General features: G+C 37.6%; 1 long non-coding RNA gene across 1 annotated transcript in view; it reads left to right on the forward strand.

The window, feature by feature from the left end:
• Window positions 1-24,195, forward strand: part of LOC142071756 (uncharacterized) — a 107,768-nt gene extending 83,573 nt beyond the window's left edge. Inside the window, exons 2-3 of the long non-coding RNA XR_012667947.1 lie at window positions 21,116-21,288; window positions 24,092-24,195. This is a non-coding gene — a long non-coding RNA (uncharacterized LOC142071756). The remainder of the gene's footprint in view (window positions 1-21,115; window positions 21,289-24,091) is intronic.
• The last annotated feature ends 2,176 nt before the right edge of the window (window positions 24,196-26,371 follow it).

Here is a 26,371-nt window from a genome sequence, read left to right on the forward strand (position 1 = left end):
ACCATGTTCTAAATTCCTAGTGTGGTAAGATCAATTATAAGGTTCTGCCCAGTCTGTCACCTGAGTGTAATATGCACACTAGGAGGGAGTGTGGTGGAACAGGTAATAAATTCGATTGCTGCTCGTTGGATTAAGAATGCATCCTTCTTTATTGCAGCCTTGTAGGAGAATATCATGAAGAATTTCAGAGTTCTGTAAATCTGAAGGCTGGGAAACCAGTGAAGTTTGCCATAGGTGCACAATCCCATTGCACGTGCCTGAATAGGCATGCTGTTGTGATCTGTGGCCATAAAGAGTACTTGTTGCTCTGACATAATATTGAGAATTTTATAGCCAGGTTGGTCTTCTGCTCTTATGTTTTTTTTTAAATACATATTGGTCTCTAACTCACATCCTGGAATCTGAAGGAGCTTTTCCTTCTTGTCTTTGAGGCATCTGTGCCTAGACTTCCTGGAATTGGTAAATATAGAAATGATAGGGGCTTTCACTGCATTATGTTTCTTCTTCTGCACCTGAGGTCAGGTGGGGCTGTTTGTGACAAATAAAGTTTGTTCAGTGTATGGAGAATTAAGCATTGGAAAGACAGTAGGCCTACTACAAATCACTGCAGCTTTGCTAAATTGTTTTGGTGACAAAGATTGCAGATATCACCACTTGAAACACTTGTTGATTCTCTGTTGACCAGAAAAGTGAATCTCCAGAAGTGTAAACTGAGGAAAGAGGTCAACTGACAAACGTGAAGCCTTTTAGCAGCAGTATATGCAAGATACACAGCCTTAGCTGTCTTTCTGCACAGGACAAACATCATAAACCTCCAGTGGAATAGTACTCCTTCCCAGGAGAATCTTAGGAATGAATCTGTAGAATAGATGTACTGGAATACTGATGGTTTAATTTAGGTTTCTTTATGAGAAAATCTGTTTGTTTATGGTAATTTTTAACTCTTCCTTACTGCCTATACAGAATAGTTAGTCTGTCTTAAAAAAAAAAAGAAATTAGGGAACTGAGAGTTATGATAATAGAGTTTATTGCAGCAGGGTATGTACATGAGCCTTGTTTATGAGCTTTGTCTTTTACATCTCAAACCAAACTGCCTAAAAGCACAGTATGCAAAGCAACATTTTTAAATACAATACAGATTTCTTTTAATTACTACTTATCAAATTTACACTTTTGTGAGCTATGTTGTTCCTTCCAAAGAAATAAAGATGTTCATCAAATCTGAGTTCCATGTTAGCTGGACATTACAGTACCTTTATTTCAATATATAGGATAACTCACGTGTATCAGGAAACCAATCACTATCTGGGAAGCACGCTGAAACCTTCCACTTCAGTTTTTGTTTAGTGTTTGAGTTATGGGCTGAATTAATGGTATTTCTATACATTAAAAAATTATATCAACTCCACAGAAAAATGTAACTTTCTTTTTGTGAAATATTGTAGTGTAATATAATGATATGATTCCTGGAGGATCCTGGCTATGCAACTGAATGAAGCATTCTCTTTCTGTTATGCATTCCAGGCAGTATGCTTGTGAGAGATCCTATAATTCAATTAAATGTACCCTATAGAAAATATGAGAGAAGTCAAGAAGACAGTAGCTACCACTTCTCAGTGATGTCAAATAATGAGTCGCATGGCCTGCCTGCTTACCCTAGAACATGTCCACCATTCACAAGCTGTGGTCAGCATATCTTTTTTCAAAATTAAGAGTGATTATCTGTTCACACAGTCTGCTCAGTGCCCTTCGCCCCTTATTCATCAAGACAATCTGCTCATGTAACAAGAGGCCCTGCAGAGAGAGACAGACTAAAACAGATTGTCAATAATTCTAATGCCATTTCTTACAACCATATTTAATAACAAGATGATATTTACAGAGGATGGGAAGGAATTTATACACAACAGAGAAACTGCAATCCAGTGGAAAGATTTTTCTCTTTAAAATACTTTGTTAAAATTACCTTATTTACTGGATGATAATTCATCTTAAGCAAATGAAATAATTCAATAGTGAAACCACAAGAACGAGACCTCAGAATGAAAATGTAATGTTTTATCCTCCTGCATAGAATGGAATTTTAGGATATTTCTATTGACTATAGAATATTAAATGATACTTCTGTCAAATCTCTTAATTGCAACTGATTTTAAATGGTATCACTCCTTTTTGACCCAAATTTACCTCTATCACAAACTTATCTCACTGTTTGTTATTGTAAGTGGTTAACAAAAATGATGAATCAGGAAAATGAATGTATAGAAATATTACACATGAAAAACAAATAACATTTGCATCACTTTAAGCTTCTGCCTTTGTGTTGTGTAACTCTCTGTGGTTTTTGTTACATGTTTTAAAAAGCCTTAGTCACATATTTGAGACTTAGCTGACTGGGAGCCTGTATTAGCTGTCATCCGTTTTAATCTCTAATTCCTTAAACATCATGAGCTTCTGTCTATCTCTCATACCGCCCTCTTATTTTAAATCCTGTGAATTTTATATGATTTCATGTTAGTTAGCTGACTAAACAAGAGCATCCAGAATTAATACCTTAATAATAGAAAATTTGCTAAGGTATTCAATAACTATGTTCTAGCAGATTAATTTTGTTTTCCTTTGTATTTTTTTTACAGTGATCACCAGTTTAAAAAGTCAACATTTACAACTTTTATGAGGTAACTCAGATGCATTGGTTATTTCCTAGTAGACGACAGCATTCCTTCCTTTGGGAAGACATGGCTATCAATGTGGTTAGCTGATGTACGCTAACTCATGTTCAGTGGAATTATTAGTTTTATTATTTTGATCAAAAACAGCAGCCTGTGATCAATGAAAGGATAATTTTAATTTAATCATGATCACTCACACATGATTTTCAGGGTTAAAAGTAATACTGCTTTTGATTTTTCAATGTATGGAAAATAGAATGAAATAATGTTGCAATTATTTAATACACTGTAAAACTGGAAAGCAAATGGAGAAATCATTGGTTAAAGTAATGTTCAAGTTGACATCTCAACCAACAACAGTGGAAATAGTAGTCTTATAGTTTTATAAATTTCAATACAAGAACAGACCATTGTGATAATCCAATCTGACCGCCTCTATAAAACAAGCCAAAGGACTTCCCCAAAATAATTTCTAGGGAATATCATGTTTCCAGTCCTGCTCTCCCTCCCACTGTCCTGCTCTTCCTACTCTCAGATGAAATCCCACATTCCTATTTTGTTTTTAGAATAAGACGAACACTCAGAGGCTTGATCCTCTTGTGTGTCATGGAGGAGAGAGAGGATTTTCTACCACTACCCCAGTACCCGGTCTGCAGGATAATTTGGCACCTGGTCTTTTAGAGCTGCTGTAAATTGCATTGATTTATAATGGCCCAGGGACCATTAAACCAATTATGCATTGCCAGAATGTAGCGTGCTCCTGCCATTCTCCCTCCTGTTCTTGCCATACCCTTAGATTAGAGGTGATGTGGAGCTGGCCAGGTTTACTCTGCTTGAGGACTCCCACAAGCTGGGAAAATACTCAGTTGCTCTCATAAAGCAACTTTAAAATCCCCTTTTCACTTTTTGAGTAGCACAAAAGGAATGAGGACCCATCCGCTCTAATTATATTTTTATTAGATTGCTCCACATATGCTTATTGTTAATTGTATTCCATTTTTACCGCCTGTCTCATGTCAAATACTGCAATATCTTTCTAATCTTCTCTAATTACATGCAAATCAAATCCCTTAAAATACAAATCAGTTCTGTTCTAAAAAATCTAGTGGGGAACAGAACACACAGTACTAATTCATGGGTGCTTTGTTTGTAGACTGTAAATGTAAATAGCTCACGGTTTGTTTTTTGTCAAGGTCTCCTTGGGATTGAAAAATCCATCATCTCAGAAGTATATTAGTTAGTAAGACTCCATGTGAGTGCAAACTGCACTTGACTAAACCCTGTCTGATTGTAGATGTATTAAATGAGGGAGTGAAAAAGTTAAAAGCTGACGTTTCCATTTATCTTGCTGTTGATACAAATCAGTGTTCAGCTGATTATACCCCACAACCTCTAGATCTTTTTCAGAGTCTCTGCTTCCCAGGATAGAGTCCCCTATCATGGTCTACATTCTTTGTTCCTAGATGTACCCATTTGCATTTAGCTGTATTAAAACACACATTTTTTGCTTGAGTCCAGTTTACCAAGTAATTCAGATCACTTTGAATCATTGACCTGTTACAAATTAGGATTGGATCCTGGATTTGCTTAACTTCACAGGACTATTCTCAGGACTAAAGCTAAGCATGTAGATAAGCACTGGCAGAATGTGACTCCAATTTTTCATTAAACCTAGTCTCCGATCCTACACTGTGGTCTGTGCAGGTGGACCGCAGTGTCTGTATAAAGAACAAGGAGTACTTGTGATACCTTAAAGACTAACAAATTTATTTGAGCATAAGCTTTCGTGGGCTAAAGCCCACTTCATCGGATGCATGTCGTGGAAAATACAGTAGGAAGATATATATATATACAGAGAACATGAAAAAATGGGGGTTGCCATACCAACTCTAACAAGACCAATCGATTAAGGTGGGCTATTATCAGCAGGAGGAAAAAAAACTTTTGGAGTGATAATTAGGATGGCCCATTTCAAACAGTTGACAAGAAGGTGTGAGTAACAGTAGGGGGAAAATTAGCATGGGGAAATAGTTTTTAGTTAGTGTAATGACTCATCCACTCCCAGTCTTTACTCAAGCCTAATTTAATGGTGTCCAGTTTGCAGATTAATTCCAGTTCTGTTGTTTCTCGTTGGAGTCTGTTTTTGAAGCTTTTTGGTGAATAATTGCTACTTTTAGGTCTGTAGTTGAGTGTCCAGGGAGGTGGAAGTGTTCTCCAACTGGTTTTTGAATGTTATAATTCTTGACGTCTGATTTGTGTCCATTTATTCTTTTGCATAGAGACTGTCTGGTTTGGCCAATGTACATGGTGCAGTAGTCTACCATTCTGCATCACAGCGTAGGACTTAGGCCCAGATAATAATTTATATTTTGGTAAATATTGCAGTTAGGGAAGCTATCACAATATAAAATGTAAATAGTTTCTAAGATCTGCATTGGCAGGAAGAACCCGAGCTACTCAAATTTCATAACATATTTTGCAAAACTTCAGAGTTACTCATCATTGCATGACCCAAATACAAGTTTATTTAAAAAGTTCCTCAAAACTATCACATTCACATCGAAAATATATTTAATTTTCAAAGTTTCTCATATGTTTTATGTAAATTGATTTTTGTACAAATAAAATTTTCAAAAGTTCAGTTCCATTCAATTTGTCTTATTTTCAAGTGAAATGTGTGATTTTTTGGGAGGGAAGGTATTGCGGAGTCACATTTAAATATTCAAAATGAAAATCAAAATCCTCAGTTTTCAAAAAATTCATATTTTATTTAGAATTTTTCATATAGATGGATACCACGCATTATCTTAGCAACCTGGTAAGCCATCCTCAGACACCTGAGATAGATCAATAGATTGATTTTCTGTTGGGGAAAAATGAAATGATTACATATAAAAGATTTAACTAATATGCGTATGTACACACAGATGTGGCATGCCACTAAATTCTGATTCTTCTGACAGTAATGGATCACCTTGTTCTTGTACACTCATCAGGAATAATGCTTCCACTGTGTCTTTAAATGACATGACCCATGCTCCTAGACATAAAATCTTGGTCTTTCTCAAGTTCTTTTTACTTTTAGCTCTTCATTTCTTGTACTTCAGCAGAGGGGCAAAGCTGATTGGTTTACTTAATACATGATCTCTTGCCCTCTGAGAATGTAATGAGTTCTTAGGTGTTGAGGCTTTAGCAAGAGATATTTCCAGGATTGATTTAAATCTGAATTTGGCTCAGTTAACAGTCATTGCTGTATGACAGTTTCATTTACTTCATATTCTAATCTGTCACTTAACATGGCATCTGTCACTGCCCCCAGATTCACAGCATTTATTTATTAGTTTTACATTTGCAACAAATGCAAAAACAGATTCACCTTAATGCTGAACCCTGCTATTACATTTGAATCTCTTTATGACTGCTGATGGTTTGGGGGTGATTGTGCTCTTTTAAAAAATCTATAATTTCTAGAAGTAATTATCATTTGGTGATTTAGTTACAATTTAGCTGACTGTGTTTCACTTTCTCAAATAATTAATAAAATGATTCTTTGTTTTTGCCACATCCATAATATAATTTGCCAGGGAGAAAAAAACCCAACAACATCCAAGTATCTCTGTTTCTCAGTGTCTACGTATCTCACTCTTTTCATATGTTGTGTCATGGAAACGTACATATACTGTATATGCAAGATTCACTTCAGCAGAATTTTAACATCAGGTACATTGTTATAATAATACTTAGCTCTTATAGATCTTAAAGCACTTTACAAAGAAAGAAACTATTAGTTGGTCACATTTTCTGTTAATATTTTATTTGGATGTAAAATGCAGTTTCTGTAAACGATATTTTTTTTTCTAATTTCCATTTTGATTTTGCTGAATGTTTTGATTTTTCTAATGGTGAAATTGAAATGAAATATTTCATTTTGAGTCAGCTTGGACCTAGATTGAGACATTTGGGTTTCCCAAACCAAATACATTTTTTTTTGTCTCAAGTGAATTTTTCATTGACCTGCTTCTGCTGAGCTGCCTTGCTGCCTGTGCTGCATTTATGGCAGTCCCACGTCCACAGTGCACCATGAGAGTTAGAGGCATCCTGGGGGCCCAGCCCAAACACTCCCCTGAAGCACCATCACAGCTCAGAGGGACACAGTTCAGTGCTGAACCAGACTGAAAGAAAACATTTAAGGTGGGTAGAAAGCTGACTAGATTGTCTGGCTCAACGGGTAGTGATCAATGGCTCCATGTCTAATTGGCAGCCGGTATCAAGTGGAGTGCCCCAAGGGTCGGTCCTGGGGCCAGTTTTGTTCAATATCTTCATAAATGATCTGGAGGATGGTGTGGATTGCACTCTCAGCAAATTTGCGGATGATACTAAACTGGGAGGAGTGGTAGATACGCTGGAGGGGAGGGATAGGATACAGAAGGACCTAGACAAATTGGAGGATTGGGCCAAAAGAAATCTGATGAGGTTCAATAAGGATAAGTGCAGGGTCCTGCACTTAGGACGGAAGAACCCAATGCACAGCTACAGACTAGGCACCGAATGGCTAGGCAGCAGTTCTGCGGAAAGGGACCTAGGGGTGACAGTGGACGAGAAGCTGGATATGAGTCAGCAGTGTGCCCTTGTTGCCAAGAAGGCCAATGGCATTTTGGGATGTATAAGTAGGGGCATAGCGAGCAGATCGAGGGACGTGATCATTCCCCTCTATTCGACATTGGTGAGGCCTCATCTGGAGTACTGTGTCCAGTTTTGGGCCCCACACTTCAAGAAGGATGTGGATAAATTGGAGAGAGTCCAGCGAAGGGCAACAAAAATGATTAGGGGTCTGGAACACATGAGTTATGAGGAGAGGCTGAGGGAGCTGGGATTGTTTAGCCTGCAGAAGAGAAGAATGAGGGGGGATTTGATAGCTGCTTTCAACTACCTGAAAGGGGGTTCCAAAGAGGATGGCTCTAGACTGTTCTCAATGGTAGCAGATGACAGAACGAGGAGTAATGGTCTCAAGTTGCAGTGGGGGAGGTTTAGATTGGATATTAGGAAAAACTTTTTCACTAAGAGGGTGGTGAAACACTGGAATGCGTTACCTAGGGAGGTGGTAGAATCTCCTTCCTTAGAGGTTTTTAAGGTCAGGCTTGACAAAGCCCTGGCTGGGATGATTTAACTGGGAATTGGTCCTGCTTCGAGCAGGGGGTTGGACTAGATGACCTTCTGGGGTCCCTTCCAACCCTGATATTCTATGATTCTATGATTTGTTTGGGAATGTCAGAAAGTTTCATTTTGGTTGAAAATCTTGAAACATTTCAAGATTTCTGAATACATTTTTTGGCACTTTCTGTTCCATGAAACTATTCAATAGTTGGACTCTAAATCCAAATTTAGGTAAAAAACAAATTTAAAAATATCAGAATTTTCTGCAGGATGGACATTCTAATTTTACACTACTAGATATCATTATCCTCATTCTATAGGTGGGGAAACCAAGCCACAGAGAGGCCAAGTGACCCATTCTCATCTGGCAAGCTAGGAATAGAACTCAGGTCTCCTGAGTCCTAGGGTAGAGCTCTTCTCATAAGACTACACTATTTCTCATTATGTAGCTGGAGAGAAAGACATTTAGTAGCTTTCCACTGGGAGCATCAATGGACTGCACAGGAAACAAACATATTTTTTTAAAAAGGCCCCTTCCTCTTTCTCTCAGAATTTAATGAATAGGATGTATACAGCATTTGGAAATAATAGCTGAGGAACAATTGATAACAGCTTGGCTGCTGACACCTAAGGATATGTCTACAGTGCGTTTGGGAGAGAATCCTCCCAGCTGGGGTAGACAGACTCATGCTAGCTCAATTCCAGCTAGCATGCTAAAAATAGCTGTATGGCTGTTCTAGCTCAGGTGGTAGCTCGGGCTCTCAAGTCTATCTGATCTCCCATGTCCAAGCTCAGGTGGCTAGTTCAAGTTGCAACACCCACTCTACCATTTTTAGTGTACTTGTGGCACCTTAGAGACTAACCAATTTATTTGAGCATAAGCTTTCGTGCGAATACAGACTAACACGGCTGTTACTCTGAAACCTGTCATTTTTAGTGTGATACCCTGAGCCTGGTTAGCACAAGGCTGTGCTGCATTCTGATATGGAAGTGCTATCCACATACTTTTCACTCATTGTGCCCAGATGTGGATAACCACATGAAGTGCAGGGCAGTGGCGAATCAGGTCATCAGAGATCCACAGTCATGAGAAGAACCTTCTTGCACCTCTGGCTTGCCAGGAAGCTATTTCTCCACTTCCTGGATGTAATCTGTTTTATCACTCCCAGAATGGACAGCTCTTAGTCACTCTGCGTGGGGCTAAAGATGTGGTAGAGGGGAAGAGGAATGTAGACACTTCCACTTGATCGGATAAAGTAGGCTGCACTATTCAGAAATTTTTATATAAAGTGTTGGTTGTAGTAGTGTTGGTCCCAGAATATTAGAGACACAAGGTGGGTGAAGTAAAAAAAATACTTCACCTTGTCTCGCTCTCAATTTTTATAACATACCCTCTCCTTCTTCCCCAATCCACCACACTTTAGCTCTATATTGATGGTAAGGAGGCAGCTACTACAATTGCCACTATGCTGAGCAGCTTGGAGGCACTTGTTGAGTACTGTATTCCCTTTTTTTTTTGCTGCATCCTAAACAACAGAAGGAAGGACTGAGGCAGGGAGAGGGACATCAGTCACCAGCATGCTCAGCCGAGTAGTCCCTGGAGGCAAGAGCCTTTTGGAGAAGAAATTCAGGCAGCGGCTACCACAGTGCTGAGAATATACTACAGGGCCCCTTAATAACATGGGGCCCTGGGTGACTAAATAGGTTGCATAGGCCTAATGCCAGCCCTGCCTGGGAAAGGATCAGAATATTTCACAATAATGAAAAGTCTCTCAAATGTGACAAAGAGAAAATACATGGTGATGTAGTGAGGTCCAGGATCTTGTGAATAATTAGAAATAGGAATCTGGCTCAGTTCACAAACAAGGCTCAGGGTTTGAAGTTCATTTCATGTTATGGGCAAAAGGATACCACAGATAGCACCAACAAAACAGTTATAGCTGCACTAACATAAATAGAAGGCAGGTACAGAAACCATGAAGACAGGACATGGTTTAAAAGTTGTATTGGTAAACATTTTAGCTGGGCATAACGCAAATTGTTGCTTCACCGTTCATGAGAAAAGAGGTCATTTCAAAGTCAGATTGACAAAACCATTTTAACAAAGCTATGCCCAATATTCACTACTGACTCAAATATATGAGTTAAACTATTTCTTTGGGGGGAAAGTTTGATCCAACAATTGTGTCTGTACTGTAGGGAGGGCCCTTACAAGAATAAACATCTATATTATCTCTGTGGCACATGTGCATATTTTGGATTCATACAATACTTCCCTCTGTAATCTCTGACTTCAGAGTTCAAGTTCTGGGTCAAGATTTAGCCCCTGAAAATATGACTTACCTGGTGTAATTTTCCCTTTAAATTCCAAACTTGGTTTCCCTGCTTTGATAGCAATATTTTCTCTGAAGTCAACATTAATCAGTTTCCTTGGCAAAAATTATATTTTTATGGTGAATACAGAAAAAAATAACACCATATATTTTATATTCTTGTAATGTCTAAAACAAGATCAGGGTTTTATTTTCTAGGCACTTTACAGATACTTAGTATATTGACTCAGTCCCTACTCTACAGAGCTTACAGTCTACATCGACAAAAGGTGAGAGAGGAGAGGCACAATGATTTGCTCAAGGTCAGAGAGCAAGTCAGTGGCAAAACCAGGGATAGACCCCAGATCTCTAAACTCTCAGTCCAGTGCCCTAACTACTGACCACTCTTTGGGTGACTTCATTTAATCTTTATGTAAAAACTGGGAAGAGATAATTCATTGGTTTCCCATTACCTGTAAAGCTTTTAGAACAGCTTTGGTTGCAAATCATTGTAAACACTTTAGATATTTCACTTTCTACAGGAAGTGCCTTTTTTTAAAATCTGAAATGAAACACATCTAAATTCTACTACTACTAATATAGTAGTTATGACATTTAAAAGAGTATAAATGTGGATATTCCCTTGACTATTACAGTTATTATTGAGAATGGAAATGCTAAATGCTAATATAATGTGAAAAATTCACTCTGTCAGCGAAACTTTTCACTCTGTTGCTATTATTATATATTATACATTGAATATAATAAAAGGCTAATCAGGTATCATGAAGGAGCTGTCTTTTAAAATTATTATATTTGTATTGCTTTAGGCTAACATGGAACAGAATGATATAAGATGAAACTGAAAATATAGTAGTATGTTACATTGTGTGGCAAAGAAGGAGTTAGTGGGTAGAAAATGGATCTTATCTGGTCTTGTATCAGTTTTACACTAGAGTGACTCTGTGGACTTAATTGGATTTATGCCTCATTTGCAGTGGTGGATATAAAAACAGAATCAGGCCTATTGTGTGCATAGGTTTGTTTAGGCAGGATTGCTTGTCATACATTAATAATATGGGGGTGTTGTACACTTTCTATTTGATCGTCAGAAGGTCTTGTTGAGGTTAGTAAACAAATATCCTCACCTTTTGGTTGAGGAAACTGAAAGTTTATGTGATATATCAAAACTACCTAATCATTCAATGGCAGAACTAGGATTACCACTCAAGGGAATTTGCCCTAAGCTCCATTCTCTAGACCATGCTGTCTCTAATAAGAGCAAAAAGACATATACAGATTGCTAAACAATTGTAGAATGGAGTGATTAAACTAATGAAGCATGGCACAGTGTCTTTTTGCAACATACATTGCTAAATGAGAATAAGATGGGTTTTGAGCACCATACCATAGAGAAAGCTCAGTCATATCACTATGGAAATCAATTTGTTTTATTGGACATTAAAAAAGATGTGCAAACATTACCTGAACTTATCCTCAGTAGCTATTTCAAACAAGCTGCTCCATCCTAGCCCTCCTAGCAATTTGGATACAGTACTATCCCTCCAGTTGAACTTAAGTGAATCACTTTGGAGCCTAAAATTACAATCTATGGGGATACTAAGAATGAGTTTTCAGGAACTTCCACGCCACCATTAGCCAGAGCACAAAAATGCAATCTGTGACAAGGGGACTTTCCACTGCCCACTGCTCCTGATTTTGTTTGTGAGGCTGAAATTTCCCATTGGGAGAGCTGTGTAATGACATTATGGCACTGGCCTCCCTAAAAATCTTTATTTTGTTTGTTTGCTAGTGTGTTATCTAGCAATCTTATCAGAAGGAGCTGAGGGAGAAGCCTGCATCACTTGTATACTTTTGCTATTTAAAATAACATGGGCCGTATTAATTTAGATTTTTAATTCTGCACTGTAGCAATATTTTATCTTTTTACCAGGTCTATTTTCTCTTAGAACAGTTGATCGGTCATGATGTTGTAAATCTTGTATTTTCTTGGTCATTTCGTACGTTAAAAATCAACAAACCAGATGCCTGGAGAGCAGCATTACTTTATTTTTTTTAAAAACATAAAATAAATGATGACATCTTAGTTATTTTTATAACAATGTAAACATTGACGTCGCTATTAGGGCCTACCCTTGAGGCATGTAACTGTTGTATAATGTCACTTTTAAATTTTTTTCTCAATTCGCACATATGTAAGAAAATATGTGACTTGATGACCTTTCCAGTGATATTTATTCCTGAATTAAAATGTGGGAAGGTTAGAATTAAGACTTGCCATCTAGGAAACTGCTCCTGGATTCTCAAATTGCCTTTATCCCATTGTTCTTTTTTAGTATACTACAGATTACAATTGCAGTAGTTTTCTTTTTCACAAGAATAACCACTTCTAAAATCATGCCCAGCACAGTAATATGAAAAGTTATTCTCTTTTTAAAAAAGGAGTCAAGTTAACAGAAAGTACTGATACTTTCTGCGTAACAGGGAAAAAATGTAAATTAAATGCTATGAAAAAGGGTTCTAGTTATCAAAACAGATATCAGTGGATTAAGAGCCAGGGGAGTCTGTGTAATCACCTTCATTAACAGTATTCAAGCCTAGACTGGACAGTGTCTATTAGAAACCATTTAGGAATAACTGAATTAATTCTGCCACAGTGTGGAGAGCAAGGAAGTAGCCCAGATAACCCACTTCAGGATATTCCTTGCTGACCAAACTGATTCTACCATTCTGTCACTTTGTGGCTTGTGAAGTTACACAAGTTATGACATTGATATATTGCCTACTGAAGAAGAGAATTAAGGATAGATTTTTCAATTTAACTGTGTGCCCATGGAGAATAAATCATAGTAAGACTCCTCCCACTTGTCTGCCTAGGTTTCCCAAACCTTGGATCTGGTGTGCAGGACTATTTGGGACTGCACACCCCCTTGGTAGGTGGGTAGGAAAAGGAAGGGGAAGGGGATGGGTATAGGGATAAATGGAGCCTTGGACTCCGCCCACCCATGCAACATGTGGTGCCAGCCAGCATAGCTGAGCCACTGCACAGGGAGTAGCATTTGCTGCTAGAAATGGCTGCTAGTAAATTATTACCCCCCAAGGGATGGCGGGGGAGGGGAAAGAGGGAAGACAGAGAATTATCTCTCTCAGCCTCAATTCCCCGCACTGCTCCTAGGGTGGTATAACAAATGTTACTCCTTACTATGGGCTTTTCCTAAGGACACAATCTAGCCCTTAAAAACAAAACAATTTATTAAATTTATTCACTTTCTGGCTCTTGTCACAGACTACATATTACCTCTCTCAGTGTATTTTGGCTGCGTAACTTCTAACCAAATATTAATGTACTACATTTCAGAGTGTATTGGAAGCATTTGGGGAAGATGCTGAAAGGGAAGGAAAGGAAGTATTCAAAATGTTGCAACCTTAAAGTTATTTCACAGTAAACTGCAGATAGTAACTACTATGACTCACTTCCATTTATTATATTGTTCTCTAGTAACAGTACGTCCTCCATCCTGGTAATCTGTATTGATAAAGTAATATAACCCTTCTAGCAAGCTTCAGGGGAGTATTGTCTAAATATTTAATACTGAATGCAAGCAAGAATGTAGTCTTCAAATACTCATGCTGGGTTTTAGTTGAAGGGACCTTGGTAGTCAGTGGCAAGAGAAGAATATGAGAAGAATTACAGGCTCAAATTATTAAGTGAATTAAGTGAAACAGCAGAAGAACAATCACTTTATAAAGGCAATAGATGGGAAAAATATCTACTTTTAAGAAATGGTCAGTGTCACTTGGAGCCTGGTCCTGAAATACTTGGGCAAAACTGCCAAGACCTGCAGTTGCTCTAATCCTGCATTCTTTGAAACACCCAAACTCTCACAGATTTCACAGAGAATTTTGAGTGCACAAGGAATACAGGATCTGGGCCACTATTTCATCTGTCCAGTCACCTGGATCACAAAATCAGAAAGAAAATGACTTTAATCACCATTTTTACTGGCATTGTCCCTGTTCCTGTAAGTGACTCTGTTCAGGCTGATTGCTGCCCTCTTAATTTCAGCATGGAACATAAAAGACGGACTGGTTGGGATTTGAGTGTTCATGGAGGAGATCAGAAGAACATAGGATTTTGAAGTATCTCTAAAATTTGAAAGATACAAGAGAGCCATAGCACTCACTACCACAAAAAAGTACATTGAAATTTCTGGTTGGACAGCACAGTAGCAGAAGGGTTATCTTGTGTGTCTTACTCTTTATTTTCCTCTCTGGTACTAATAAAGCAGGACTTCCTTTGAATTTCTGATATACGATGTGGTTACAGGTTGATCAATCCAAATTTTATAAGCATCTGCCGAACTCTCTTGAAAATATTGCCACACTGTTGGATTCTGTTGTTTCTCAGGGCTACACAATAACTTGTTGATTATTTAGAGGTGAGTGAGAGGGACAAGAAGGAAATTTTTAATGTTTTCCTATTAAAAATTGAATCACAGCCCTGACTTTTTGAATTGGAGCCAGGCTGAAAATCTGCTAGAGTGGATGTCAGGATATTTGGCAAAGAGAGATTTTATTTATTTGTTTAATTCATGTATTTTTACTTGTGGAAATTAGATATGGATGAACAACTGGGAGCAGATTGTTGGAAAATGGCTGCTAGGGATTTTTGGCAAACATTTTAAAATCTATTTGTGAGGATGTGAATGATACCTGGATGGGGCAGACAGAGGAGTGTGAAAACTATACACTGCAAATGCTTAAAATTGTCAGGAGGTTAGCTCCTTTCTGCACTGTCCTTATGATCCTGAGAACTGTTAGGCCCATGGCCAGGGGAATACATCCTCTCTTAGTTGTCTGATTCCATAGATTTCAGAGTAACAGCCTTAGTAGTCTGTATTCGCAAAAAGAAAAGGAGTACTTGTGGCACCTTAGAGACTAACCAATTTATTTGAGCATGAGCTTTCGTGAGCTACAGCTCACTTCATCGGATGCATACCGTGAAGTGAGCTGTAGCTCACGAAAGCTCATGCTCAAATAAATTGGTTAGTCTCTAAGGTGCCACTCCTTTTCTTTTTGATTCCATAGAGCAGACTGAGGAAAGAGTGGGATAGCATGTAAATCAGGTTCCCATTCACTTTCCACTTTCTCCCTCTTTTCTTCCATAAAAGACACAGAAATTACTGCCCTGGGCCTGTTATCTTTTTCACAGCAGCCCTGGGGGGTGGGAGTGTGGAGAAACCTGGGTGGCTGGGTAGGCATATGACCGTCCTTTCCGTTTAGCAGGTTGCAGCACAAACTACCTGGTCACTCCAGAAGGAGGTTAGCAAATACTTCTCAGTGTTTCTAAGTTTTTGATGTTCTCCCATCACTAGCTGCAAGTATATTCCTGGCTCTGGACTGTTAGTTTTCGAAGACTGACAAAACAAGATGTAGATGAGATTAGCTGTGTCAGGTAGCAAAATAATTGATGGTATCATAACATTAGTTTGCCTACTGTAAGAATAGCAGTGATATTAAAGTTTCTTTTCTTAGCTCCTAAGACACTCAACATAGAGCGCCCAGAGTTTCCATTTCATAGCTATATTCTGACTGGGAGGCTTACAATAGAAATTTTCACCAGAGGCTTAAGGAAGTAATTCACAGCCAGCATTCACACGGCTCTTAAAATACATCTCCAGTGGATGTGACTAAACTTTGAAAGCTCAGTTTATATTCAGACTCTGAATTTTCTCTTTTGGAAAATGATTTTTTAAAGATATATTTTCTGGAGTCCTAGAGGAACTCTTAAATTGCTCACTGGGTTGTTTTCCTAATTATTGTGCACCATCATATTCCACATTTAGCCAAAAGAGAAATCAAATCATTTTGTCTACCTTGCTGTTGCATAATGTATTGTGTATAATCTTTCCATTTGGCACAGGTGTGCGATAACAATAAAAATATTGCACCTTAAATAATTGTACACTTTGATAGCGCTCTACTGAGACTTAATCTACATGCAACATTTCTGCAGCATGTAAAAGCTTTAATAAGAGAGAGTCAATGAGCCTCTTGTACCTTTTATAAAACATGACATAAGGCAATATAATTAAAACTAAACTTATTTCCTGTAGTGAAATTAACTTACAGAAATGAAGGTGTTTATTTATTAAATAGGATGTCTGGAGCTCTTGCCTTATTCTTTCCCCTCCTGGGAAGGTTTTGATTATTTGTTTCCTTTCTTTGGCCTGCTTGCTAGGTAATTTAAAACGGATACCTTCCTTTGGGAAACAAAATTTGATCGAAGAACAGCCTGCATCACCAGCTAAATGAATTACCAATGTTTTACTCACTTTTCTTCCCCAAATCTTTTTTTTTAACCATCAGAAGAAATGTGTGCGGAGGTTTACAAGTGCTGTAGTACAGTTCAGATTGAATTTTCAGCAGCAAGGACACATTGCTCCCTTTCTTGATAGAGATGTTTGATGGTTGTAAGATAAAGACAACAGGTTATTGTTCTCTTTGGCTATAGTTGGGTCTTTGCATATGGTTTATTTTTGGAGGGGGAGAGAGAACGAGGAAGGGAGGGTGAATTGTCATTGAGCACTCAATTTAAATTATACACTGTCTATCTGAGAATGAATGGAAAGATGTTTTGTGCAATAAATTAACCTATGATACTCACTTCCAGGTGATACTACTAAGGCAAACAGCTTAATACATTTTACAAACAGATACAGTTATATGAATAAGAATAGCATGTGAAATATCATTAGGTACTTAGATTAGAATGGCTATCAGTTGTCATGTTTCAGGGTATTACGTCATCATCAGATTGGATCAGGAAGAAATTTCTCCCTTTTACTGTAGTAAAATATAGGTAAGTTAATTAGTGGAATGTTTTTCTTCTTCCATTTTTTTAGGCCTGTGTGAGTGGGTGCAGAAATTTGGATTAAATTAATGTTATGGACATTTGTTTCTTAGAGCCTTCTGATTTCAGCAAATACGATTTATACAAATGTTAATATTTCACAATAAGTCAAGCATGCCAAGTGCAAGCCCCTAAATCTCTGGGAAAGTTTAATAAGATAGCATTTTGCAGTTGAGGATCTCAAAGCAATTCATGGCTTGGACAAAAGCCAGAACATCAAATCCAAACATCTCTGAACTTTGAGGAAATTTGTGTTTGGTTCAAAATCTGGCTCTGATATGCGTGGTATTTGAATTCCTTGATAATAATCAAGAATCCTATCCTCCTCTTCCATATAGCACTCTGAACAATTGAGAAGTTGAAAGTATATTACTGATTTAGTAGTACTTACAAAATTGGTCACAATTTATCCCTTCTTTGCGTGAAGAATATACAGATTTTCTTTGTTTCCATAAACTTGTCCTACAATGATTAAATATTATATTTTTTGTTTACAAATTCTGTATAGATTTCTGTATTATCTTTGAGATCTGAGAACTGATTTGAATGTTTATTATAAAAATTAAGTTCCATAAGAACGCCAAACCTTTGGTTAATTCATTTTTCTCCAATAATCATTGAAATTCTCTTAGAAAATTCACAAAGTAAAAAAGCAAATATTATTTTGTCAGGCAATATACAGTAGACATTTTGTCATCTGTAGATTTCAAATTCTATTGATATCTGGCCACTCTTTTAAGTTTGAGTGAGGAGTTCTCAGTTATAGCAAATGTTGCAGTATACTGCTATATTAGTACTGTAATGTGCCCATTGTAATGATTTGCTGGAAGTATTAACATTAAGAATTGTTACATTGCTCTCTGCAGCAATGCAATTCACTTTTGGTTTGGGACCGTTTCTAGCCTTGTGTCACTGTTGAAACATTCATTTGAAGGACTCGAGCTGTTTCAGAGGCGATATGAAAAAAAATAGACTAACTTGAGCCTTTATTATTATTTAATATTGTTATTTATTATTTGTATTATCATACTGCCTAAGAGCCCAGGACACCATCATGCTAAGGGCCGTGCAACCACTGAGCAAAAAGAAAGTCCTTTAAGGGGTGTTGGGAGCTGGGATTTATTCTGGGCCTCTCTCCAGAACAGTTTGTATGTATTTGTTGTAGGAGCTGTCTGAACACTCAAGAAGGGATGGTAGCTGCTCCAAGAAGCTCAGAGTCTAAAGACAGATAGAAAAGTTGATGAGGTTAAGGGAGGGAGCTTAAGAATAAGGAGTTAATATACAAGTCAGTTTGACACACTGTAAGCAGCAAGAATCCAAATCAGTATGTTAAGAGTGTTGGTGCTTTACTACTACGTTCCCCAGCAGCAGAACCAGGAAAACTCCTCAATGTGCTACTTGACTGGGCCTTTTATACTCGGAGGTCCAGATAGAAACAGTCCTAGACAGTTTGAGGCCAGCCAGCTGGGAGAAGTGCAAACAAACAAAGATGAAGGGCTGCCAAACAACAAGTGGTTTAGCAATGTGACACCCCTGGAAGTTGGCACCCAGAATAAATACCCTCCTCGCTTGCCCCTAGAACTGGCCCTAGGGTATAGCCACCCCAAATGCGCTAAGCTGATCGGAAAATGACCTCCTCTGCATTTGGAGAAATGAGCTAGCCGGATTCACTCTAAAGATGTTAGATGGGTTTAGAGGGAAGTCGCTAGAAGGCAGCTCAGGGATGATCTCAGTCCATTGAAGGAGGGTGAGCTCCAGTATTGAGGGGATATCACCACTATCCTTCATTCAAAAAGGACAAAGTGAGGGAGGGGACAGAATCTTCACTCTTCCAGGAAAGGAGAATTGTTGGGGCGATTTCTTGTTTCTCCCTTGCTCCTCCATGAGCTTAGAAGGAGAGCAAAGGCCTGTCAAGTCAGTTTCCAGGCACAGAGAAATGGAGCTGATAGGCACTCCTCCTCTACCACAGTTTTGCCTCATCCTCCAGCTTGGTAATTTTTTTCTCTTTAGCGCTGCAGGCCTCAAAACGGGAATAGATATTTTTAAGCCTATTAGCAGAAAAACCGTTGCTGTGATGCAGAGCTACTATGTGAGTCCCAGTAATCTTGCATTGGGGTTTGCATTTTTAATGAAATAACAGAAGCCAATAATACAAAAAAAAATTGCCATTTAATAGCCAAATTACAGTAACTAAAGGGAAACTAAATAATATACACAACTAGTTACCTAAATGCCTGGCATTCACTAAATTAAACCAAGCAAAATGGTGACTCACCCAAATAGAGTATTTTGATTTGCCCTGGCAAAGGAACATACTGCACTTTACTCTCTTAACTTCAAGAAGGCGTCTTGGTGCAATAGTGAACAGAAAGATGATATAGGTACTGATGTTGGTCAAAAGACTAAGGTAGTTTTTACCAACCAGTTTCAGAAAAAAAATATTGTTCGTGTGTCACACTATGAAAAAAGAATACATTGTTAACTCTCTATTCTTCTGGAAAGGGAGATGAACCAGTAGAGAGAGGATCCGACCTAACTGTTACCCAAAGAAATAAATCTTTTATAACAGTGATTCAAATTTGCTATGGTTGTGACTTGATGAAGAAGCACTTTGGCTTGACCTTTATATGAAGTATCAAGAGAACAAAAAATGACTCTAAAAGCTGCCCCAATGGAAGTTAAAAAAGCTCTTTAACCTTTAAAAAGCCTCTAAAATACTGTGCTTGTTTCCATGGCCTCAGTAGCATTTTATTTTACAGCTTTTTAACTTCATTTTTATTTTACTGTAGGTGGCAAGGGAAATGGGCTTTAAAAGATTTTTAAACTGAACAAAAATCCTCCTGGAAAAAATATTACTTGCACTTGCCTAAAAAGACATGTGTTTGTGTTTCACAAGTACTGCCTCTAATGTTTCCAATACAACTTCTAAAATTTCCTTCTGATATAATTTTTAATATCTTAATTCTAACTTGTTTCTCATTTATCTCCTAGTGAGAGAAACAATAATTCTATAGACTTTAAAAATTATCCTACTATGTACCCTCTTAAACTCTGGATATTTAATTGCTGAAGAAATTAATTTTTCTCCTTGTGGAGTTTCCCATTAACAGTTTCACAAAGTTATTTTAAAACAATTAGTCGTAAGAAATGAATATGTATTGAAAAAGAGACTTCAAAGAGGTATATTTCTTATCGTATGGATTCATAATCATACAGGTACACATTCCAGTGGCTTGTCCTGCTTCCATGGCTGGTCTTGGGAATCTGATTAGTATTAACTTAATCACATGATCACCCTCTATGGCTGGTTTCCAGTGTGGATTGCAGATCAACATGGCTCTATTTGGTGGGCCTTAGCTTAACCTAGGGAATTTTCAGGCATTCATATGGGAAATTTGGGGGAGTAAGGTTTAGTCTCTTGTGAAACTTGAGGTTCTCCTACCTCACATGAGGAAAGGTGTTAAATCCCTCTACGTGCAATGGATAGACTTCTCTTCCCAACCTCAAAAAACACTTTGTCATGTGATACTTCCTTGGGCACTGATCAGCTGAAATCTGCACTGGAACTTTCCTGTTGGGTATTTTGTTGTGGGTACGGTTTATCCCAAATTATTTTACTGGTCAAATTGAATGAAGTTGTGCCTTCTGCATTCAGGCAATTTTCTATATCTACATCTCATTGCTTCCATGTCTAAATCAATGGATATATGTTAACAAGGAAACTGAGTTTTCTCATTTATAATGTGGATTCTGTACTGTGAAGCCATAATCATATATTCATCCATTCAAGTGACTTGTCTTGCTTCCCAGTGCTGCTCATGGTAAATCTGATTACTATTGACTCAGTCATCTGATGTCCATGTACATTTCTAAAGTGGTTTAGGATGGAAAATTCTCCTCTTTTCAGCTTAATTCGGTCATGCCTCAAACTTGGGCCAGACTATGAGCTGGTGTAAGTCAGTAGACTTCAGTGGAACTATACTATCTTATACCAGCTTGGAACTGGCTAACTTTTTTTTGTATTATCATTTGTATTTATGCAGCTCCTAGGAATCCTAATTATGGACCAGGACCCCAGTGTGCTACATGACGTAGAAACAGAACAAAAAGACAGTTCCTGCCCCAAAGCGTTTACAGTCTAACTGTAAGATAAGACAGAACAGATGGATTCGGACAGACCTCTGGGGGAGCACAAGGAAACAATGAGCCAGTATTGGTAAGCACAAGGAAACAATGAGCCAGTTGATGCAGTGGTCTTCCTTTATTTTTGCCTAGTCCCTGAATGACCCTGGAATCTGATTTTTTGTCTTTCTCCAGTCATTTATAACAGGCACATTTATTACAGGATCATGTTATGGATCTGTAAGTTGTTTTCTTTAAAGTGCACTTTCTTGTCTTCAGTATCAGACTTATTCATACATGTTTACCTTAAAACTTAATGTAGCATGGACAAATACAATCCTTTCTGAAAGTCATAACATGATCACCGAATGCCTTTCTGGATAAATATTTCTTGTCTATCAAGGATTTCTTTAATCTCGTCATGAATATTTTTCAAAAATCAGCTCTCTCTCCACTGCTATTTAGAATGAAATGGGTCTAGCGATTTTAACTGTATGAATACATAGTGAATACCTACATTGTCATGTATTTTGAGAGTATGAATGATTCCATGAACTATTTCAAAGAATGGCTAGCAAGAAATGTAGCACTTTAAATAAAGTATTTTAAGTAGCATTGTAAATAATTTACTTAGGGATTATTTCTTCAGTACCACTCCACTATATTACTGGACCCTGGGCTGTATTTTAGAATTAGAAATGGAGATCAGTCCACTGTGTGTGTGTGAGTTTAACTAATGCTCACATGCCTTTTTTTTTAATGTTACACAGGTATCTTACTTTACTCAGTGTTGTGCCAGATCCTCAGCTGGTGTGAAATAGTGTAGCTCTATTGATTTCACTTTACACCAGCCAATTTACACCAGCTGAGGAGCTGTCCAATGTGTCTAATTTGAATATTTGCTGCAAGACCCATCACCATAGTACTGAAGTGCTGCTAGCATCTATAACTTTGATTTGGTATTATCCGTGTAAGGGCTTCAGAGTCTATTCCATTCTGTGCTTGCTGTTATTACAGCAGGGTAAAAAAGATGACAGTGTGTAAATGAAAAATAGATGGATCTTTCATCGTTTTTAGCATGTAGAGTTATGTCCATGCACTAAGTGCTGAGTCTAACCCTTCACCTTCAGTCCTGGGTGGGAACATGCAGTGGCGCATCAGAGTCCTTCAGGACAACGTTGAAAGAATACCTCGTACTGCATATAACAGGCTGGACTTATGCCATTTGATGCTTGCTTTGATCACATTTCTATTCTGAGAAGGTGGTTTTCATAACACTATCACACAGGAAATTTATTGAAAACATCTATAAAAGCAAAGCACATAAGTATAGTAATGGTCTTTTGATGTCCAAGTTATTTGTCAATAATTATTTCAGTGGTTTAGCTCAAAGGTAATTTTGTTTGCCAACAACAGTGTCTTAATTAAATTATTTTGACTAAATAACATAGTGTGAAGAAAGCCTTACTTTCCTTCTGGAAAAATTGAATTTGGGAGCAGGTTCCATATTCATGTTTTATTTACAATAGTAATGCACATTTTTATCAATATTGTCTGACAGGTTTGTATTGGATTCTGGCCCAGAAGGTTTTCTGCAATGCAAGGTTTCCAGAAGCTATTATTTTAGTGATTTTTCATAGTGTATTATAAATGGCTTGTTTTCTTTACTGATTTCTCTTCATTTCACTCTATCTGAACACATGCTCTGCAGATAAATGAATTCCTACTGGGTCCAGCCAGGTTTAGTGTGGCCCTTCGTGAACTGTTCTTATGTTTGATGTGGTTGGGGACTATGGCTTTGAGTCTTCATGTTTGGAACTAAAGGTTTATAATCTGTGCAGCCTTCATTCTCCTTTCTGACATAAACACATAGCATGATTCCTCCTCTCCTGCCGATAAACAACATTTAGGATATGGCACTTCATTTTCAAATGTTTCTTAGCAGTTTACAGTACATGATAGTTATATATGAATGTGGGTTTCCTAACTTTTGACTGATGATTATCTTTGATATCATTTATATACAAGGAGAATGATAATGATATCTGTGCTTTACCAAACACAGTAATATGACTTTTGTTAAATATATTATAACCTACAAGGGTAGTGGTGGGGTCCTGTGTGTGTGTGTGTGAGAGAGAGAGAGAGAGAGAGAGAGAGAAAGAAATGGCCTTTCAGCTTTGGCTTTTTATTAGGGAATTGAAACTTACCAATACTTGCAGTTAGTGCAAACACTTTAACTGTGTTAACCAAAGCTGACATAAAAGTTGAGATCTCAGTGAGGGACTTCAAAAGTGCTCATGGTTGGCCTAACTCTCTTCTTATTGAAGTCAGTGTTAAATCTCCTATTGCAGTCGTGTGTTAAGTGCTTTTGAAAATTTAGATGTTGATGCTTCCAAGGGGATTAATATAGTACCTTTGGGGAAAGTTAATTGATTAATTGATAGGAAGGTTAGCCTTATAATTAAACCAAAAATCCCTGTGCGATCTTTAGCAAATTGTATATCTCTGTGCCTCATTTTCCAGCAGTAAAATGAACATAATCATACTGCAGTTCTTCCATCATCAATCAGTTTTACTTGTTTAACCAGTAAGCACCCTGAGGCATGGACTGTTGCTTATATACAGGCTCAAGAACAATGGAGCACTGGTTTTAATTTGCGCTTGTAGGCACTATTGTAATACAAATAATAAAATAATGGAAAGGGAAAGATGACATTTTGGCCAGCCATAATTGTTGTGGTTCAACTCCTGAGTGTGGTTGAAATGCAGTTTTTTTCTTTCTGTACTCCTGTCATTTTGCTGGTGGGCCACAGTGTTTTCTGAGATGGTAATTTAATAATACCAGAATTTCTACTTAAGGACTCAAATGTTTTCACTGTGCTTTGTCTCCCCAGAGAGTTTATGTGCTTCAGAATGAGCAGCTTAACTGCACTGTACTCAGAGGAAGAGCTACCAAATGGACCGTTTTACAAGGTATTCAGAAACAATAACAACAAAATAAATGGTAAGAACAAGAAGAAATTTCTAGCTGATATTGGAAAAATCCATCTGTGCCTTAAAGACATAGGAGCGAATTGTCTTCCTTTTGTAACTGTTTCACCTGGAATGCTGCCAGGGCCAGTGTTAGCAGTCATGTAACAGCCAGTGAGGCAGGTCAAGGTTTCCTGGAATAGTATAAGATTTAAACTTGTGCATTAAACTGTTTTTAAAAGTTACATATAGATAGAAATAGATAAATAGAGAGATAATTATACAACCAGGTTGGGCACTGTGGCTTGGCTGCAAAATATTAAAATGACCCCAGTCAAGTTACACTAATTATTACATATTAAATAACTGGTATAAATTGATCACTCATTCTAATATTTTGCAGCCAAATCACAGAGTACTACCTTATCCACACGGTCAATATTTATGGAATCTGTTCCAATACCTTGCTTAATCTCACATTTCTTGTGACTATAGGTGACTATGGTAGACTGATTCCTACAGCAGGTTTAGAGGAAATATGTGTTCCTTAACAAAGATTTCCTTATCAGCACAAGAGCCATCAAACTGACTTGAAGAGAATATGACTACAATATTTTTCTTAGCATTTCAAATTAGTTCTACATATTCAAACTTGGGAAAGTCTTAAGGTTTATAAGGAAATAATTCAGACATAAAATAAGATGAACAGTTGTATCAGTACGTGTAATTCTGATTTTAATTAAGTATTGTCAATAATTTTTTGGATAATTTAAACACAGGGAATAGGAGAGCAAATTATTCATAAAGAGTTACCACTCTTATTCATGCTGAGTGCTTTCTTCCTCACTGCCTAGTCCCATTGAATTTAATGGGACTATGTGACCAGTAAATTATCACTCAATGTGAGTCAGGGTGGTAGAACTCTACTCTATGGAGATCAAATCCAATTACTTTGAACTGCAAGAATTGCATAATTACCTGGTTTCTGTTGTTGACTTTACTCTACAAAATGTTGTTACTTTTGGTTTATGACAAAAATTGTCATTAAAGAATAGCTGTGGGTAATTAAGCTAATACTTTAGTTCAGTACACCCCCTTTCCTTGCTAATATCAATTATGCAGAAGGTCCAAAACAATGTGCATAGCTCTTACATACATGACTCATGATGTAATTTAACAAAGGGAAAAGGTGAGGGAAGGATCAGAAAAAGGTTTTTTTTTCCCTTGAAATGTGAGCTTATTGCATTTTGTTTTAATTTAACTGCATGTTTTGAAGATAACTGCAGATGTTTACCCTCCACATTTTCTTTAAGGTAAGCCAGAGGTCCATGAACAAAAATGTATGTGTAAATACATGCATACAATTGCCTGATTTGCATGCACAGTAATATTAATTCTATACACAGATGTTTTCAATTTTGTACGTGGATCTTAGTGCCTTACTGAAAATATGTACTGAATAATCCAGTAATGTGTAATGTTGTGGGCAAGTATTCTGAAAACCAACAAAATGAAAATCCACAGTACATTCCAAAAGGAAGACTGAATCTGTTCTTCATCTGTTTTTTATTCCTTAAACTCATTGCCTTTCCTAACCCACTTTCCCTCTTCCAAATTTGAAACAAGGTTTACTAGACACCAAACACCTTGTTTTATAAACTCAAAGGAATTGCAATATGTGGGTGTCACAGTTTGGTACTAGCTGTACCTTTGACCTCTCTGTGTCTCTCCGAGAGTTCCCTTTCCAGTGACAAGCCTTGTCCCTTCACTTCTCTCAGGGTGCATTCTCACTACTTTTAGACTTGTGTATGGAATTGTGTTGAAATGTCAGTTTTCAGGGCCAGGGGAGAGAGAGGGGATGGTCTCTCCCTCTAAGTGACTGGATGGTCTGCCTGGACCTCAGAAACCTTCCTGGTGAAAACTTAGTCAAAAATCTCTGCATCTCCATGAATGATTTTGGCTTTGACAGAACAACATATTGTGATGCAAATCTATTTAGCTGAAAATTTTCCAACCAGCTCGGCTTTGGTGCCTAATGAGAATTTAAATGTCAGTATTAACCCTGCTGAGCATTTAAGCAGAAGCTTTGAGCAATTGTGCTCATTTATCAATGTTCAGGGAGACACTGAGATGGGGAAGAGTGGGGTAGCTAGTTACTATCCAGCATTCCAGGAATGAGGAATTGAAAGAACTGAACCCTTCCA

This window comes from Caretta caretta, chromosome 4 (assembly GCF_965140235.1).
Source record: "Caretta caretta isolate rCarCar2 chromosome 4, rCarCar1.hap1, whole genome shotgun sequence".
Lineage (NCBI taxonomy): Eukaryota > Metazoa > Chordata > Testudines > Cheloniidae > Caretta > Caretta caretta.